Genomic DNA, 22,507 nt, shown 5'->3' with positions numbered 1-22,507 from the left:
CTAGTCCAATCGCCAAAACCCGATAGAAAGGCCCAAAACAAATTCCAAGTGAAATTAGGGTTTCACATAAAATGACAATTAGGGTTAAGTGTTTCTCACTTAACCCATTAAGGACTTAATCCGTTAAGTCCCGCCCTTTACTAAATAAGTAATATGGTGTGATTTGGCTTAATACACAATTCCATTCCAATGGCCCAAATGTGGGTCCCGATAAGTACAAGCCCAAAATCCCAAAATTAGGGTTTTCACATGAAATGATGATTAGGGTTAAGTGTTTCTTTCTTAACCCATTAAGGACTTAATCCAATAAGTCTAATATTGGCTTAGGTTAATTTGTCAATGATTACCATTTAATATTTCAAGTTATTAAATAATTCCCGTGTGTCCCGATTAATTCTAAAAAATTAGGGTTTTATGTCATTAGGGTTTTCCAAACCCTAATTAGGGTTTCCTACCCAATACTAGCCCATTAGTCAATTAGTTGGGCTTGTAGGTCGCTTTGGGCCTTATTGGGCTATTAGGGTTTTATTAGGTCAATTAGGGTTTTGCTAGTGGGGCACCACCCACTAACACCCTAGGTAATGGTGGTCAAAGGCAGCTCATGGCGGCGGCCACCACCTAACGGTGGTGGTGACGGATTTCCTTTTTAGTATTCCGATCAATACAACATTACACCACTATAATCAATAACCGTACACACAAATACACTAAGCCAAACATATACACACACAACAATAAAATTACACACACAAATAGCCACCTTGTGGCGGCAGGCGGTTGTACATGGCGGCAACTATCATGGCCAGCAGCCATGGTCGATTTTCCTTGGTTTTTCGGAAGCAGCAATCCACGACACCCTCAAGCTTGAGAGACACGACTGAAAACACACACACCCACTCTAATAGCTGCGGAGAATACCGGCCACCGAGGAACAACAGCATGGCGGCGACAACCACGTCAATCCAACCGGGAAGGAACAAGAGGCAGAGGGCAGCCGCTCGAGCGGTGGTGGCGAAGTATCAACAAACATAACAGAGAGGAGAAGAGAGGAGAGGAGATTCGTCGCCGGCAACAGTAACCTCGACCAACACCTAATAGTTTCTTCCTTCCCGACAGTAGCCAACGATGGTGGCTGGAGAGGGGGGATAAGGGTGGCGGCAGTCCTATGGTCATTCTTGGCCATTCACTGATCGGAAAAACGAGATGAAGGGAGGTGGCGGTTGGGGAGTCACAAGGTGGTGCGACGCTGGAAGTTGTACAGGAGAATGTGGCGGTCAGTGATGGGAGGCATAAGGGGGAGAGGTGACGGTTGGAACATGAATGTTTTAGGGTTAGGGTTTGATGGTAGTGAGGCTATATACCCAACTCCTTAAGTTTTATTCCATAATGACAACATTAGTCCCTCCTCACCCTTTTTCTTTCAATTTCGATCTAGAAATTACCATTTCCACCCTACCTTCTAAAATCCTTAGAAAATGAGTCAAATATTTACTCTTTGACCCCTGCTTCCATAATTTCCTTTCAAAATAAATTCTGAAATTACATTTTAACCCCTGGAGATTCAATTCTTGTCATTTGGCTTCCTAAAACCAACAACCCACTAATTTTCAATTAATTATGGACAATAATAATATAAACAATAATAAAAATTACTTCTCAGCGTTTCGGGTCTATTATTTAATTATTATATTTTAAATGGGATGTTACAACTCTCCCCCACATAAATTTGATTTCGTCCTCGAAATCATTTCTTCTCATTCCTTACACACCAAACGACTTTGACTACAATCCCGAGCATAACCCAAGCCTTTCAACGGAAACCGTAACCAATCCTCGCAGGGTTCAAAAACCTGAAAATAAATGAATCATTTGCAACATGATCACATTTACTCAATCTGTAATCTGAAGTCTCGAGATGGTCTGGCTCCCTGACAGACTGCCCACACTGGATCATTGTCGAATGCATTGCACTTAACTCCTAACTGGCTACTCAACTTCTGATAACCTGAGGTTCCCACCAGAAAACAGAATCACAAATCCCACACTGCTAATTATGATCCTTTAGTTCCTGAACCACATACATATAATAATCGGATTATAAGCACAGATACTCATACCTGGCCTAATCAGCCTCAGGCTGGAATACTAGGCATGCCTACGACGGGTCCAATCATCCCTAGGATGGAATACCCTCGTATCACGCACATGTTTGGTACAATCAACCCTTGGGTTGGAATACCAAACACGTCAGTTCCACTCAATCGTAGAGTTCGGTCATCCTTACAATGGAATACCCTAGAATGGAATAACACTATATACATAACTTGGTCTAATCCATAACTTGAAATCCAAGGACTTATCCTTGCATCGCATCCTAAATCCTCTGATTTGTCACAACCGAGTTACACTCATCTAAAATATTAGGTTCCACCCCGGTCGCGGAGCTAAAGGACTCCCACATAGTTGCCTCACATGACTTCTGAACTAAATCCTTCCCTGGAACTAATTTCCACTAGTTATCATCCCACTACGACTCTAACAACTTTCTGATCCAATCGATTGGATCCACGTGTCGAATCCCATCGTTACCAAATCCACGGCTAAAAGCGATTGCTACATGACCAATGGTATCTTTACATCACAAGCAACCTTAACCAATCCATTGCTTCCTTGATCTCATAATTGTAGTGACATTCCTACAGTCTTATCACTAGCTTAACCAGGTATAATCCCTATGGGGAACCCATAAACCAATAAGTGGATTTCCATATCCTCACTGCTACACTCGAACGGGTGGTTACTACTTCCCCTTCCGCGTCCTATCAACACGCTCATACTATCTACCAAACTAGAGAATGTTGTGGCTACACCCAGAGACTTACATCACTTTAGCACTATCTGTTAACCTAATGAATGCTACGACTAACCCCGCAGTCTTACAACACTTCTCATAGTAACTGATCGTTAGTGAATGCTACGGCTACCCCCACAGTCTTACAACACTTCCCATACTAACTGATTGGTACTGAATGTCACGGCTACCCCCGTAGTCTTACAATACTTTCCATACTGTTTGAACACGCACTCGACCTAACACATAACTGAACTAAATTCATGGCGAGAATCCCAACCTAATTTCCCCAAGTTCTGCTATCAAGCACCGAGAAGACACGATTCACATGCTAGGGAGTTTTACCGAACTCCCAACTCACATAACACTTAAACCAAGCAATCACTAGGGTTGTCTTCCTTCTTGAAAACGATGCGAGACTTATCCCATTTCAAAACCGATCCTTCTTTCGTATTCCAGTTTGATTCTCCCCTACTTAAATTCAACTAAGTCTTCACAATACATGGACATTTGAGAATTCCCAATCCTTGTTACTTCCAACGATCGATCTGATGACAACCAGAGCTTACCAACTAATACTCCTTACTAGCCGCCCCAAATGATCACACACTTCTAATTACTAGATGAACACTTCCTGAATCCCAGTGAAACCGACAGTCCCTAATGCTTGGATGACCCCACGTTCAAGTCCTGGAGACCAAAAGGTAGATGTTCCAACTAATACCTTGTCGGTGAGTTACTTCCCTTGGCGCTTTAGTTCGTCAACCACTAACGGTTGCTAAAATCACTGAATCCTGACAAAGCTGAATAACCATAATGTGGAACCCTGTCCGTAGACCTGCCCCATAATACCCTTCCTCCAAAGTAGCTCCAAACAAGTCTCCCGCTATCTGGATCAAGAATCACATCATTCAGGGTCTCGCACCCTCACCCACTTACCCGCTCAATCGTCTCCCACTAAACTGTAGTAGCTGAAACAACCTCTGCCCTAAGCCGACTACAACCTACTCCCAAGACATAGTCTCCAATCCCAAAAGCACAACCGATTACATAATTAGTCATTTCCGTCAGACACCAGAGATCCAAGGCGAACCAGACCTCACATGATACTTATGCCACATCAACCCAAACGCGCTTACCAGCGCTAAACTATTGCCACCAATCCCGGCAACCAACGACCCCGAGTTAGGATACAACCTGATACTGGGGTCACAAGCCTGCTCAATCCTTTGAGCTCGTAAACTGAAAGGGCATAATCCTTTCCCTAGAAAACGACATTCTAATCCTACCAATTAACCATTCTACTTCCAGTTGTATAACCCCAGCTGAATATAATCATTAGTCTTTTTCGGAGTCCCCACAATTCATATTTCGGCTTCGAGAAAAACCCTCGAAGCCTCTAATCTAGAAACTCATGTGCTAGACTCTCCCATTTAACCCGCGTAATGTAACAAGTACAAAACATCTCCCTGATCCCAAGTAACTGCAGTCCTCTGCTCATTAGAATGTCCCAGTAACAAGTCCTGGTACTGGAGAGCTCCACCGGCTCCTCCCATTGTCGTCATTACAGCTGATGTAACTGCTGCAGCAGCCGTCTCAGCAAGGGTTGCATAGCGCTCACTGAAATACTTAATCATTGTGGTCTTAATAAACCGAAACATCTCCTAAAACTATCCCCGAACAACCCTGATCACCTCCTTCCGGATGATCTCACTGATACGGTCCTCTAACAATGTCGGCCTATCCTGGCTACCAGCTTCCGATCCTAACCTGGATTCGGTCTCAAGACGTCTCGTAACCACCATTCTGGTAAGACACTAGAAATATCTCTGATAATCCATATAGTGACAGGGGACCAACTCCCAACCCAACCCTAGGGGTTGTGACTTCCTTGCTACGCGTATGGGTCATGTGCTTTCAGTAGTATAGGCCCTTACTACCTTCCACACCTACCCATATTTGTCTCAAGTACCACCACAACACCCTGACAAAATACGTAAACATAGCGAGCGATCAATCCTCACTCCTAGAGGAATGTTGAATATCTTATAACTAGCCTCACGGCCTCTCACATCCCACCCATTCATAAAACTTCCACCAACCCTGTAACACTAGTGTTTGCAAGTCATACATAACGTTGTACCCTATAGACTTTCGAATACTTGATACTACCCTAAGCCCTTCATCAAACAAGAACAGGAAATAAGGCTAAACCAAACATTCACAGGCTATAAGATCTTAGTTATGTACGACCGTGATGCATACACTAAGCAACTACAATAATGATGTCAATCTCATATAAGGAAAACCCTAGGCTACCAGGCATCATGTAATCATGCAATTCTATCATGAATTTCCTGAAGATCCCTAGCCTAGCACTAGCATGCTGTTCTAACATATCACATAATCAAATATTGTATGATATTTTGAGGTCTTTTTACTGGCTCTGGCTGATCGTACACCCTGCATGCTCCTTTACTTATTTTGAAAACCATTTTGAAAATCTTTCCTTGATTTAAGACTGGATTCACACAAATGTTCCTCCAATTCACTCAAACCAAGGCTCTGATACCAACTTGTAACACCCATAAAATTCAATCCAATTTAAAACCTTTTCAAAGATCCATAAACCATTAATTATTACAAAAATGTTTTCAAAATAGTTTAATATCAGAGTATCCCAGAAACCATAAGTCCAAAACATAAGGATGTGTACGGTCACGCATTCGCCTTGCCGAGATATATGTAGTACCTGAAACAATAATCAATAAATGTAAGATCGAAGGCTTAGTGAGTTACCCCCAAAATACCAACATATAACATCTAATAAAATAATAACAAACATGTATAATGAGCCTTTAGCATGACTGGACCGCCTCCTCAGGGCCTACATCCTATCTGGACTGCTCCCAAGCCTTCGGCATGACTGAACCGCCTCGCAGGGCCTACAGTCTATCCGGACTGCTCGCCGGGCATTCGGCCTAATGGACTGCCTCCTCGGGGCCTAAAGCCTATCCGGACCGCCCTGGGTATGTTGGCCTACAACACGAAGCAGGACCGCCTCAACCCAAACCCAAATAAACAAACATGTGTACAAGGATATCATACAAACAATAGCATGCATATAACAGTCAAACCGATATAACAGATCACAAGCATAACAATGATCCTATAACCAGGATACCGACCTAATTTGTCACTAACATAGCATCCTAACTACCAGGATGTAAATTAATAGTCATATCATATAATAATATGAATACAATCTATAAATGGCCAACCTTAGTGCCTTAGACCCTGTTGATATAGTGAGGATAACTCACCTGGATTTTCTGAAGTCCTGCAGATGAAACTCCAGCTGCTGGTTGACAGATTCTCGAACTGCCAACATCAAAAACACCCAATTAATAATCGGGTTCCAAGACAAATGTCCAACTCACACTTAGGGATGAGCAGTTTGTCCCAAATCCCGATCTCGTACCGGAACCGGTACCGAACCGTACCGAATTTAAAAATATGGGACAATAATTGGTACTCCAAATACATGAAATTCAAGAATCAATACCACCGGTACTGGTACTAGTACCGAAAACCGGTACCATTCCCGGTAGCGGTACCGGTGATGTTAATTCGGTTCAGTACTCGGGATTGATTTTTAACCAAATTCGGTTTTCAGGAAATTGGGAACGGTACGGGTGACAGATTTCCTTTTTATTATTCCGATCAGTACAATATTACAACACGGTAAACAATAACTATACACACACATACACTAAGCTAAACACATACACATATACAACAACAAAATTACGCACACACATAGCCACCTTGTGGTGGCAGGCGGCTGTACATGGCGACAACCACCATGGCCAGAAGACATGGTGATTTTTCGTTGGTTTTCCGGCAGCAACAATCCGCAACACCCTTAAGCTTGAGAGACACGACTGAAACACACACACACACACACGCACTAACAGCGTCGGAGAATACCGGCCACCATAGAACAACGTTGTGGTGGCGACGGCCACGTCAATCCAATCGCAAACAAGCGGTGGAGGGCAGCCGCTTGAGCGGTGGTGGCGACATATCAGCAAAACAGAATGGAGAGGAGAAGAGCGGAGAGGAGATCTGTCGCCGACAGCAGTGACATCGACCAACACCCAAGAGTTTCTTCCTTCCCGACAATAGCCAACGATGGCGGCTGGAGAAGGGGGATAAGGCCTGTGACAGGCACTTTGACTTTGTCCCGACAATACCCAAGAGTTTCTTACTGATATTAATTTTGATGTAATAGTAAGGCCTGTGACTATTGTTGTACTACAATTTTAGAGATGTTTGCTATTTATCATAATGTTTCTCATTCTTGAGGATCGAGAGGAATTGCATTATAAATGAATTTTAATCACAATTTCATTTGTTAACCTTTAAAATCCAAAAGGAATGAAATTAAATTATGATATATGCCCTCACATTCTCATGAGTATGTAACCCCCTAGTTGCAATATGAAAAAGGTTTTTAATGTTGATGGGCTAAAACAGGTAAATCAAGTTAACACGATATTTAAATTGCTACAAAAAGATAAAAAAATACCACTTAATTCACTTGCTTTGTCTTCTTTGAACACAGCAGGAAAATTTGCCCCAAATGCCATATTGAAAAGGGTATGATTTCCAAAAAAAGGACCAAAATAACCCTATATTTTTAATTTTACACCAAAATTTTAAATCATCGCACCGACTCCTACTACCCCATTGCCTGTTGAAGTCACGATAACTCATACAAAGCTTGGATAAATGAATCTGAGTTGGCAATAATCAGAAAAAAGACCGAGTTTCCCTTTAATTTTTGTTGCAAATGACATCATATCTCGGGTGAATATTGTTGCAATTATCCAGAAAAACACCATATACCCCTCTAGAATTTTTATTGTATCCACTCTTAGATCCATCAAAAACCAGAAAGGGACAACAATACCCTTTTAAAAATTTATTTCACCAGTTGTTTAGAGGATTACATTAATCCTTTTTTCTTTATTCCATCCTTGATCTCGATACCTGTTGCAATTGCCAAATCCCTAAAAGAGAACAATATGCCCTTGTCTCTTATTTTTGCACCAGATTTTTGCACCTATGTAATTCTTCATTTAAAGAAAACTAACACCTATCAAACTGCAACCACAGCTAAAGTTGCAACAATTAGATTCAAACATAAAAAGACCAAATTACCCTCGTCCAAGCCCAACATTGTTTCAACTATCTTTCTTTAAAATGAGTTTGAGCTATCTTTTTTTTTAATTATGATGCCAGTATGAGATAAGCTTGTATTATAGGTAAAACAGTTTAAATAATAATAACCAAGAAAATCGAATAGACTATGTTCTACAAAGAATTACATTGCATCAATATTCATTCCCCACAGGCCCCAAAAAGAAGCAAACCTGATGTAAAAAGATAATGATTGAGGCGCTTAACACAAAAAAAGATAAAACTATTTAATGACAGTGTTGTAAAACTCGCTGAGTTGGCCGATTACTCCCCCAAGTACTCACTACTCGGCCCCTTACCGAGGCAAGTTACAAAATCCCGAGTAATCCCCGATCAGCCCCTTACTGAACTGAGTAGTGTTCGTCAACTCGGTGATTAATATGTATAATATACTTAATTATTTATTATTTAACACACACATGTGATTATTACTATATATATATATATATATATATATATATATATATATATATATATATATATATATATATATATATATATATATCTTAAATTTTTAGTAATCATTAATGAAGTGAGTCCATTATGTGTTTTTTAGCTTTTGTGTATTCCCATGTATCTAAATTTTTTTTATATATATTTCAATCAACTTATGATTTTGACATATATAATTTCCCTAAAAATATTCCTACATGAATTACCAAATCCGAGTACTCCCGGGTACTTGCTACTCGATAGTCGACCGAATAGGTACCGAGTAACAAGTTCTACAACCTTGTTTACTGACATATGCATCTGGATCATGGGGATGTTTCTCACCAGAGTGTACAATGAGTAATGACAATGACCACAACAATTTTCTCTTTAGAAAAAATATATGACAACACTTAAAACTTATTGTGAATTGACCTGGCTGTGACAATAGTCAATTTCGGGTCAAGTCAAAGTCAAACAAAGTCAACGAGTCAAACCGGACGACTCAATTAACCCTTGTATATTAGGGTTTACGTTATGTAATTACTATACAACTTGCTATTTTAATGAGAAAACATCATTTGGAAAATCCGTGTGTTTAATTTTCCTTAGCCTTGATAGTGCTAAACAATAAACCAAAGAGATAAAACACTATTGCACACTCATCGAGAGTGTGTAGGACACTAAAACATGGCTTAACGGGGTTTACAGACCTTGCGTTGCGAAGCCGGATGCTCAAAAGGGTCATAAATGGAACCTCTCTAAATCTCTTTCACTCTATCTCTCACTATTCGAAATCTCTCCCAAATCTCTCTCAAAAGTTCCCGTAACTTTTCCTAATCATTTGGGCCATCCCGACCCTTAACTAGGTCAAAACGGCTTGAAACGGGGTAAAAACGAGTAAAATAGGCTTAAGGACCCGAAACCTACTCTATAGGTCCGAGACCCTCTTAGAGCCAAAAGTCCCCTTAAGGGACCGAACTGCTGAGCCGAAGCCCCAAGACCCGAACCCGAAGCTCCTGGAACCGAACATCCATTTTGGACCGAGCCTTGCAGGAACCGAACCCTTCGGTCCATTTCGCCTTCGCCCCATTTCGCTTCCTAGCCTACCTTCGCCTTCGGGCCCAGCAGCATCAAGGACCGAACCTCCGGCCCAGAACCGAGAGGTCTCGCAGGAAGCCCAATTCTTCCCGGTTTTCGACTACGACTTCGTTTTGACTTCGTTTTTCAACATTTTAACGCGGAATTTTCACCCAAAACTTTATTTTATCAATTAAAGCCTCATAATTCACTAATTCCCATGTTTTTAATGCAAATATTATCCAGGAAATTAGTGGGTGAAATACAAAAGGGTGGAGTGTTGACTTTTCTTTGATTAAGGACACCAGCAACCCCCCCCACCCATTCCATGACCAGCCACACCTCCCCACCATCCCTAGTCACTTCATTGTACTTTTTTCATCATACTCTAGCCATAACCATGTTCTAGAGGCTGGTAAAAACCCACCTCTCTCCTCACTTCATTCATTTCCTCTTATTCCACCAAAAGATCAAACTCTTTTCTCTCAACTCTCCTCTCTCAAGTTCGAGATTTCCAAGGAACTTTCCAAGACTTTACTTCTCCATTTGGTAAGTATCTTCATCATTCCTATGATTGTTTCGCATCCTCCTACTCAAATCATTGATTTCTTACACAAACTCCATCATCTTTGTGTTAGATTCTCGAATCATCAAGGCATCTTCTTTGTGTTCTTGAGTTGAACACTTCTCTTCTTCAACAATCATCCACTGAAATCAAATAAGGTGAGTTCATACCCATATATTTTCATGCTTTCTTAAGTTTTAATTTGGGGGGGGGGGGGGAATACAAGTTAAGACACCAAGAACACAACTAAATTCTTCTAACAGCTTTCATCAGAAAAGTTGGACTCCATTCAAGGACTGTTTTGGTCAACCTAAACATTTTAGTGTTAAAAAATGTATTAGTTTCAAGTAATTCAAGTTCCTAGCTTTAAAATGTATACGTTCACATCACCATACGAGTTTTCTACAATTTATGGTGATTTTTACAAAACTGCCTATCATTTCAAGGGGCAATCCGGAACAGTCTGTGAACATAGACTTTTTCACCTAAGTTGGAGGTGACTATAAATCATGAGAAAATTTATGAATAAACTAGACTCATTTTACAAACTCTCAGAATTTACAGATTCTGATTTGGACTTTTGATGATTTTTCTACAAATTTTCTAAGAACAGTAATAGAAAATGTTAACAACAAAAAAATGCTATCAATTTCATTTCACATTGTAACATGTTGAGCAAGGTGTATATCTTTATGTGATTGATTGTCATTGCAAAATATGACATTTTGTCTTAGTATATAGACATACATGAGTTAACAAATGGATTTTTACTATATAAAGCATAGAAAATAACAAATTGTTATAATCAAAGTACATCCATTACATACAAACATTTGGATAAATTATGTTAAGTATAGTTTATGTACATTGTTACTACTACCCATGTTTTGATAAAATATAGTAGGTATAGTTTATGATACATTACATAACCCACTTTATACTAACAGGATTTTCATTACATTACACGTAAATTCGTTAATGACTTCTGTGAGACATTCACTTCACTATACCTATAAGTCCTGCATTGTAACCAGAGTCTCCTAGAGGGAGAGTGTGATAGTTGTATATAGATCTGTATTGGGTTTGACAAACCCACACCTTAGCTGCATGCAACAGCTAGATCGGCAGGTCTGGGGTGACAAATGTCATAACATTTCCGACGCCTGAAGAACGTCGTTTACGGTTATCTAGGTCATAGCATGGTTATAATAACTCACATTAAGTATTAACAAACATTGGATTTACGGGGATGTCCTTGAAATCAAACGAGTTTATGTCGATTTAAACTTGCATTATTTACTATAAGTAAGGAAAGTTACTTATACATTTCGGTCTTTGGATATAAGACTACATTTCACATTTTAAGGAAAATATTGGATTTTTCTGGAACAAACAATACTTTTACAAGGAACAAGGCTTTTATCAGTTCAAAACAAAAGCTTATGAACTCACCAACCTTTGTGTTGACACTTTTTCAAACAACTTGTATTCTCAGGAAATCACTAAACAGGTAACCAAGTGCTTTTGAGGATGGGACGTTAAGGCGTCAAACATTTCACATTTTGTCAACATATTGTAATTGATTTGGAAACATGTAATTCATACAATGATGTAAATATTTCGATTATATATATGTTGGTTGTGTTTTCTTTAATCACTATTGCAATTGTTGTTATGATGTTATACATGAAGTCCTCCACCCCCGGACGTTTCCGCCATCCTTGGTTTGGGGATGTGACACTGGTAGAAAATTTTAAGAAGCAAGTAAATGGATCTAGCTAAAGAGTGCTTATTTTGCAACAAAAATAAAAAACAAAAAAGGAAGAATGGATTACAAAGTAAATAGATATGGACTAAAGAATCTATTTATGCAAAGTTATATACTTGTTCGATGATATGACAATAATAGTCTCGCTATAGTTACTTCAACTTAATTCTATTTATGCAAAGTTATATACTTGTTCGATGATATGACAATAATAGTCTCGCTATAGTTACTTCAACTTAATTCTTTAAACATAAGATATTTATCGATTAAGAAACATGTAAGAATTCAAAGAAGGATGTTAAGAACATTAATAAAAGGCAACTAGAAAATCCTAAGGGATTAAAACATATCCATCTACCAAATCAGACATAAAGCTCAATTTTATTTGATTGTGGAAGAAAAAATATTTAATTATTTTATCAATCAAGATTGTAGTAATATAGATATACCTGTTGTTTCCTAGAATGATTGCTTCCTTTGATGAGTTAAGATTGATCAATTTATTTTGTTGCTCTTTGTGTAACACATATTAGGTCTTTAAAGAAACACATGTAAGAACATAATAACATTGTACTGAAAACATGATGATTCATACAGAAAATTGGTTGATTTACATGAACTGGGCAAAATTAATTGTAGAAATTGATGGTTATATCCATCCCCACAAAAATATATTATCATCATAAAATAGAGTGTCATCAATTTCGATACTATTCTTAGTTTCTTTGAAATCATGAAGATATAGGATTAAGGCAATATCTCTAACAAAAATCAACAAATAAGTCTTAATAGTTTCAAAGAAAAAAATACAAAAAAAAAAGATTGATGTATAATACTTAATAATCATGAGTTTCCTTAGATAAAAAGGGAAAAAGGAACCTTAAGATTTGTGCTAACATATGCTTTGAAACAACTTGTAGTCTTAAACAGCGAAGAAATAGCAAGGAAGTTCCATAATAGAACATAAAGTGTAAGGGTATAATAGGAAAAACAAAAATAGTGGGCTTACCCTAAAGTAGATGAGATTAATTCCCTTATTACCTTTTGCATTCAACATAGTCGCATTATTAAATGATATTTTAGACATTTGATTAAACCTGATGTTCCATTTTTCACATTGTTTATCATCTCTTCTTGCACACCTTAATTCATATATGTGACACTTTAACTCTGGAACTCTATCAATCAGACTCATGTTAAAAAAAAATCATAATATGCACTTCTCATTATTCTCATAAATATTGTTATTAATTGAGACCGTGTAACACCCCAAATTTCAAATACCAATATTAACTTAACATAGTCTCAAAACTTCTAAAATTCGACAATTCAAATACTAGTATCATTATTAATAATAATAGCGGAAGCGAATAAAAATTTAAATAAACAATTGGTGCGTTACGTCCTCCTCAAAACTTGTCGACTTCTTCAAGTCCAAACTTTATCCATTCCATTCTCGCTGCCACTTGCTACAGTATTCCCTGGGTTGCGTGCATTTAAAGATTCTAATGGGTAAGACTAGGGCCTAGTGAGTTCGTGGTTTTCATGCATATTGACGTCAATAAAATAAAAACAAATGCAACAATTTATCAAATATAATTCGTTTCATTTCTTACCACCCTTGGTGACATATTACGGAACTACTGTCATTTTCAGAGAACAAGTCCCTCCGCCGGGCACAACAAATATGCTTACGACTAATTAATCAGAGCGTAAGCTCTCCGCCGTGTACTGACACCCTGTACGATGACTATTAATAAGATCATGTAGTTAATACACATGTACCCTATGTATATGTCACCCACCATTTTCACCCTTTTATATGAAATAATTCATAAAAATTCACACTAATATTCATAGCAATAACAACAGTAACATGTAATTGCAAATCATTTAGAACCAACTTTTCATGCAACCAACCACAAAATTCACATGAAACTCACCTTGTTGGCGTTAGGTCTTAGCCAAAGTTTGTCACGTTACACGCACACTACATTTAACCAATATATTTTCCTAAGGACATAATCCTAAAAACATCTTATGATTTCATGGTGTGGGGTTCGACTATTCATACGCCTTATTTGGCCAGCTAATATTTTAGTTATCATGCTAATATATATATATATATATATATATATATATATATATATATATATATATATATATATATATATATATATATTAAAGTGTAAAATATTTAAAGAAAATAATAAACTAATTATTTATTAAATAAATTGGGTAGAAATATTTAATTACCAAAACTTCAAGGGCTAGAATGCAACTCTTAATAACAATAAAAGTAATCGGCTGCCAAAACTGTAACAATTAAACGAGTTCAAAAAGATGACAAGTGATTTAAACCATAAGGGCATTTTCTGTAACTATTTTTTGGATTTGAAAAAAAAAAAGTGAATGTAAATGCGTATGGAAAAAAAAAAGTGAATGTAACTATTTTCTGTAACTATTTGCTTTTGACAACTGAGCCCCTAGGAAAATTTACTATGATGTATCTATTTATAAATCAGATGAAACGTTTTGTAAACCTACCCATAGTAATTGACCCCAATTCTCCTCCTTCTTAACCCGCTATTTTTTTTCCTATTTCTGCCATTCTTATCTTTTTTTACAGCTTTGATTTTGTCCCAATAACGACAAATTAATGGGTGAAAACCCATAAAAAGTTATCTCCGCTGCTGACTAAGATAAATCCATTTTAATCTAAATAGAATCATATAATCAAAGATTATTTATATCATTTTATACCAAGCTTTACTCTTTTAATAACCATCAAATTCAGCATCTTCATAGCCAAACCAAGGACATACGATCGATCTAGACCATACCATATATAATCTAAAGCGATATTTTCAACTAATTTAAACTAAAATTAAAAGAACTTGCCTTAATTTCTAAAGAAATCTCAAATATCTTCACAACATTCAATATCCGAATTCTCCCTTGAATCTCAGTCGTTTCTTGCAATTCTAGTGGGGTTTACACTCAATTTTTCGTACTATTTATAATGCCTAAGTTTAAAACCAATGAAACCCTTTCATTTGCTTGTATTTAACTGGCCCAATCAAGGTGACGGTTTTGAACATTAAACCTCATAATTTGTATATAATTAATCCATTAATTGTGAGCTAATGCTCTTTTTTATATTAATATAATCAGATTATATATTATATATTTTTATTTTTGACACAAGTTATTACGGACCGCCTTTTGATATTTCACAATTCGATAATCAAAAATGGAAAAGCCTCTACTCCAAAAACTTACTTTACATGGTCATTTATAATTTATTAGGTAATTGAATATTGGAATGAATTTGGCATTATCTTTTACCTAATTAAAAACTCCAACCGAAGCGGGGAAAGCAAAGTATAAGCCAATTAAACAAGTTCCTTATGTTTGTCTTGAAAATCCTTCAAAATGAAAATAAACCCATGATAAACAAATAGTGAAGTATTCTTGGTATTTCATCGAACAGTTAGGGTATAGAAATATGAAAGAATATCCATGAAAAACTTACAGTCACAAAATCCCTAATTCCTCAATTGACCAGTGACATATGCCCCCAAATCCATAATTCTTCAGCATGTATATCACAAAGCCACAGACACAATCGATCTAGTAAATGACCTTTGGCCTCTTAGTTCTAAATGAACAAGAGATCCTCCACCCTTTCCGAGAAGGCTTGCACTGGAGCCTCACACAATCTCCGGCGAAGGGTCTCAAATGATGTCTGCTGTGCAGGCCCCCAACATCCTTCCTGGTCACCTTGGTGAGAGGAACAACAATCTTGGAGAAATCCATGATAAATCTCCAATAATAGCCTGCTAGGCCAAGGAAACTCCTAATCTTAAATGTAGATCTTGGCACCTCCCACTGCATCACCGCCTCAATTTTGGCTGGGTCGAGCAAAATAATGTTATGGTTGAGGAGATGTCCCAAGAATTGGACCTCTCGTAGCCAGAGATCGCACTTGGAGAATTTGGCATAAAGCCTCTCCATCTTCAATACCCCAAGAATCTCCTAAAGATGCTCCTCATGCTGCTCTCTTGTCTTTGAATATGCTAAAATATCATCAATGAAGAATATCACCGATCAATCCAACATGGCCCTATACACCCGGTTCATCATGACCATTCTCGGTACGTTGGTGAGCCCGAAAGGCATCACCACGAACTCATAATGCTCATAACGAGTCCGAAAGACCGTATTCGGAATATCCTCCTCTCGAACCTTCATCTAGTGATATCTAGATCTCAAATCAATCTTGGAAAACCAAGATGCCCCCTGAAATTGGTCAAATAGATCATCAATCCTGGATAACGGATATCATTTCTTCACTTGTTCAATTCCCGATAATTTATGCACATCTGGTGTGAACCATACTTTTCTTGACAAAAAGGATTGGGGTTCCCCACGACCAACTACACGGTCGGATGAACCCCTTTTCCAACAGCTCCTGGAGCTGAGAGGATAACTCTTGCATCTCAGGCAGCGCAAGATGATATAGTGCCTTGGCGATGGGTGCCGCCCCCAGAATCAGATCAACCCGGAACTCCACCTGCCTCTCAGGAGGTACACATGGTAACTCCTCGGGGAAAACATAATAAAAATCACATACCACTAGGACATCAGAAATAGAAATCAATCCTTTCTTCACCACCTGAGTATCTACCACATAGACCAAAAAACCCATACACCCATGCTGCAAACTCTGCCTTGCCCTGACGACATAATAGAAAGCTAATCCTGATCTTGCACCCTAGCCATAAATAGTAAGCACTCCACTACTTAGATCCCGAATTGTGACCAATTGTCTCTCGCAATCAATCAAATCCCCAAATCGGCCCAACCAATCCATCCCCACTATGAGACATACATCCCCCATCACTATCGGTACCAGATCAATCGGAAATTCGACACAAAAAATCTCCAAAACACAGTTACAAAAGACATCGATAGCAAAAACCACTTGCTCTTCAGATATGAAATCCCTCAATGATCGACTCAAGGTCTCACGCCTGATGCTAAAACAACAGCTGAAGGATAATGATACAAAGGATCGACTCGCACCGGATTCAACAAGCACTAAAGTAGGCACATAATGAACAAGAAAAGTACCTACATGAAACACAAGATAAGCATAAATAGATCAATTTAACATCATAAATAAGGGAATACCTACAAACAACAACATCAGGTACCGCGCAGACCTCCTCGGTCATTAGCTAAAAAGCTCTGCCGCGAGCTCTCAGAGCCTCGGCCTTCCCCGACCGACTATTAGTAATACACAAGGTAGCAGGACCAGGGACCTAAGCTAAACCCTGAGTGAGCTGAGGACACTCAGCATTCTTGTGGCCAGTCTTGTTGCAATGAAAGCAAATCGAAAATCCCTTGGGGAAATCCTTTGCCATATGCCCCTCCTTGTCGCATTTAAAACAAATCCCCAATCAGCAAGGCCTCTCGTGACTCTTACCGCACTTGCCACAAGTGCGGCCCTTCTAGCCTCCTGCTCTAGAATCAGCAGTCTTGGCCCGCTTGGTCAACGGCTGCGACTACACTTGTCTCTTGTCTCTCCCCTGAAACTTTCCCTCCTCCCTAGTCTGGGTCTCCAGCTCGATCTACCTCCTCCTGGCATTGGTCTGTAACTCAGCCAATGTCTGATATCCCTCCTCAAAATGCTCAAGTATCGGCTCACACATGCCTGGTCCATGGACACGTGCTCAGGAAAAAATAATGCCCTCTCGTGGAACATCCTCGTGATCTCAGTCACCGTCCCTGTCTTCTGCTTGAAAGACAGAAAATCTTGGGCCGATCGTTCCCTATCCACCTGGGGAACGAACTCATCTCGAAACAGCTCGGTAAACCTCTCCTGAGTCACTGCAACATGCTTTGCAGGAGAGTAATCAGTCATCACAAGCATCCACCAGTCCTTTGCCCCCAACCGAAGCTAGTTCAGCGCGAATCGAACCTTCAAGTTCTTAGGGCATGAATAGGTATAAAAACATCCATCAACCTCATATATCCATCTCATCGCAACAATCGGGTCCTGGGTCCCATCAAACTCCGGTGGCTTCGTGTTACTGAACTCTCGAAACATCAAAGAATCATCTCCCTGAGGTCTCGAAACTACAAGGGTGCGGTGGCTGCGGTAACGGCAGCCTCAGTGGTGGAAGCATAATGCTCGTCAAACGTCTCGATCAATGTGGCCTTAATAGACCCGGACATCTTTGGGATGGCCTCCCTGATTGCTGCACCCACCTCGTTAGCAATGATCTTGTGGATCTCATCGTCACTGGTCCTCGGCCTCTCGGGGTTACTGGAGCCTGAACCTTGGGTAACCACCATATTCTCTAAAAAATAAACATAGAAATCATCAGGGACAGGCTAAAATGCACACACAATACTCATATGTCCCTGCAAGCTCCTTAGCATCCTAAGATTCCATCGTGAGTCATGTACGAGTCCGATGCTTTCAGTATTACGGGCCCAATACTACCTTCCACATCAATTGGTGTTTGTCCCAAGTCGTTATCTTAAGACCCTAAGTCAAAAGTACTCTATCCCTCACGTATATCTAACTAATCCCTCAACGGAATTCTCAACTAGATACATAGGCACTCAACCTTGACTATTTCTCGACATCAAGTCACCTCACAAAGATCTCCACCACCCTCGCCATCTGCTCCACGCACACTAATTGTACATGATATAGGGCTCGATAGATAGTCGAATAAATGATTCTTCCTCAAGTCTACAACCAAACAAGGAACAGGAAGAAAGGCTAAATCATGCATTCTAAGGCAATAAAGTCTTAACCATGTACAACTAAGTGGCATACCTAGAGCAATTAGAAAGGATAGGTTTAATCAAAGAAACGACTCCTAAGACTAAGGCATCACAAATCAGGCAACTCTAGCTCATACTCATGGAGATACCTAGCCTACTATCTAGCATGTATCACAAAACCGCATACCCATAGTGAAGGTCCGTTGGAATGCCAAGCGAGGGCCTGAATACACCTGGGAACGAGAAGATCAAATAAAACAAAAGTACCCATATCTTTTCTCCAACACTTGAGGTCGCACTCAAAATGCTAATTTCGGGACGAAATTCCCTCTAACAGGGGGATGATATGACAACCGTCAATTCTAGTCAAGTAAAGTCAACAAGTCAGCAAGGAATCAAACGAGTCAACAAAGTCAAATGATTAAAGCCCAAAAAGCCTTGAGATTTCGGTTGGCACTGGACCGAAATCACATGTGATTTCGGTTGGACCATGACCAAAATCACCAAGGTGATTTTGGTTTGTGCTAGAACGAAATCACATGTGATTTTGGTTGATGCCTTGGCTGAAATCTCCTTCATACTTAGATGATTTCAGTGGTGCTACCACTTGATTGGTGGCTTACTTTCCCAATGTGATAAATTACACAATTCAAGGCACATGTCACTTCACCCTCACCCCCATTTTTGTGTGTAACTATGTGTATATATATATATATATATATATATATATATATATATATATATATAGACACACACACACACATGTATATGGCTGAAATCTTCACTCATGAGCCTCATTTCATCTTCAAACTTCTCCAAATTTCCTCCCAAAAACGAGTTCAACATTTTCAAATTTTCATACAAATTCCCAGGAAACTATTCCTTCAAGATCTATTTCTTAGGAATTATCGTAAGTCTCCTAATTTAAATCTAGTGTTCATACAATACTTCCATGTTAGTCATCAAATTTACCCACATTATTACGTGTAAAAAACTATTAGGATACGGCTACCTTCAAGTATTCTAACTTGAAGATTATCACCATCACCTCGCTATCCAGCAAAAAACACACTCAACGTGAGTTAATACCCCCATATTTTTTGAGATTTTCATGTTTTAAAGTGGGCGGGGGAATACAAGTTAAACATAAGAACATTTGTGTTAATATACAAATAGTTACAAATGTTTTCTTACATTTTATATACAAAAATTCTAAATACACGAAATGACATTACTACCAAGCTTAGGAGTTTTTACATGAAAAGTTGCTAAAAATACAAAGGTTTTCATTTCAATGGAACATACATTATAAACTATAATAGGTATAGTTTATGGGCTATTTACATTATATTGCCATTTCGGAATACGATACAAAAACAATTATTTAAAGGCATAATTATTTTACACTACATAACTATTATAAAAGGATAATACTTCCACATACAAAAAGGATTTTCACTACACTATACGTAAACCAGTTAATACAAGATTGTGAGACACTATCTTCACCAACTTTCCAAAGTACACACTGAAGTCCTGTATTATAATCAGAGTCTCTTGTAGGGAGAGCGTGACACTTGTGTATAGATATATACATGACTGACAACCCCACACCTAACTGTTAGCTATAATTGGACCGGCATATCTAGGGTGACAAATGTCATAACATTCCGATGCCCGAAGACTGTTGTAACAAGCCACTAGTCGCTAGCATGGTTATGATCACTCATATAGGGTATTGACAAAATATTTTGTTTACGGGGTTAACATACATACAAGTAGTTTTATATAAAAATAAAGCTTCATAATACTATTCACTAGTACAACACTACATACATTTTTGGTCATTGGACCTAAGACTTACAACCCATTTTACAAGAAAATACTGGATTTTTTGGAATCACACTCTATCATTCATACAAGGAATAACTGCTGATATTACGTAAGCAAAATTCTTATGAAATCACAAACTTAATTGTTTACACTTTTCAAAACCACTTGTATTCTCAGGGAATCAGTAAACATGTAACCCAAATAGGATTTTGGGCGATGAGGCATCACCACGTCACACTTTTTTGTTTTGACTTATGTATTTAACATCAAACAAACATGTTTTGTGTACAATGTAAACTACTTAATTTTCAATGCAATTGTTGTATGGCTTTGATCCCTATTATTCATTTGTTATGATACTGTACAATGACGTCATCCGTCCCCGGATGTTTCCACCGTTCTCGATTAAGGGGTGTGACAAATTTGACCCACAAAGTGTTTTGATTATTCTCAAGTCTCCATCTCCACTTCTGTAATAAATCTTGATTGGATGCTTTTAGACTTCCAACACTCAACCCTTCTCCATAGACGACAACACAATGTCCCATTTAATCCACATCATTTTGTTTGTATCTCATCTCCTCCCAGAAAAAATTAGCACGCTAACCTTCAAGCATTTTTAACACCATTTAAGGGACTTTAAATATCGACATTATATAAATATCGAGGCAACCAAGACCTGATTATGTTAGTGTTAACTGATATTCTATATTAATGTTTGTTGTTGTTGATATTGAAACTTCATTTTGTTTGGTATGAGCAGATATTTATGCATTACATAAAATGTTGGATTTATTTATATAAAAAGATAGTGAAATTAACAATAAATAGTACGACTATAAATATTATAATCCGTTGCAATTGGATACCCATCGTCACAAATCATTTGTTACTTTCTCATCTAATTCATTAGAAAAATACTCCTTCTCAAATTTTGATTGCTAGTCTATCATAAATTGGATCCATTTTGGTTATCTAAACTTTGATTGCAAAGTTGCTGATGGTGGAATTAATAGGTTACGAAAATCATATACTTACGGAAAAACACTTAAGGGTACATGCAACCTATAAGAATCTATGTCTTAACACATTGAAAACAACATACAATGAACTACAAGAACCCTAATTATAATCAAAATTACTAGAATTAGGGTTACATACATTTGTATTGTTATAGCAAGCAATACTCTAAATTCCTCTTGTTAATCTTTGGAAAACAAACACCAAAATGATGATGCATCTAATAGATCACACCAAAACCTTGTAAACCCTAAAATGAAAAGGAGAGAGGAGGAAATAATTTTCAGCCAAAATAATTCCTTGGGAAAGTGATGAACGAAATTATAATTCTTGAAGTCATGTTTATAGTGTGGATGTTATTAAGAAAAATCTTAGATTTGAATAACAAAATAATACTATTTTATTTATTCAAATATGTTAAACCTGCTTTTTGAAGCCTTTTAGAACCCTCCAACCATATTAGGGTTCTAGAAGTTTCTTTTATTGCTTAATTATGAACAATTATAATCTTTGAACTTTTAATTAATTTTAATTAATCCAGAACTTAATTCCAACTAAATGTGTTTAATTCTAAATTAATTCCTATTGATTTAGTATTAATTTATTAATCATATAAATTAAGAAATCAATTATTTAATTATTGCGTGTGTTAAATTCTGTTTTATGGTAATAGCAGTTCGCCGGGCAGGACACAAAAGTAAAATTGATCAAATTCTATATGTTATGGTTTTTAATTAACATTCTATATTTGTTGCATTTTAACATCTTAATGAGGTCCTTTTGATGACGTGTTTAGTTAAAAAGATACTTTATACATTTGTAGAACTAAGCACCTTATAAAATATCAATGGTATACATTTAGTTATAAAGTATTTGTTAATACAAGAGC

The sequence above is a fragment of the Lactuca saligna genome, chromosome 8, assembly GCF_052625555.1.
Source record: "Lactuca saligna cultivar CGN05327 chromosome 8, ASM5262555v1, whole genome shotgun sequence".
In the NCBI taxonomy this organism is placed as follows: domain Eukaryota; kingdom Viridiplantae; phylum Streptophyta; class Magnoliopsida; order Asterales; family Asteraceae; genus Lactuca; species Lactuca saligna.
This window is presented reverse-complemented; position numbering follows the sequence as displayed.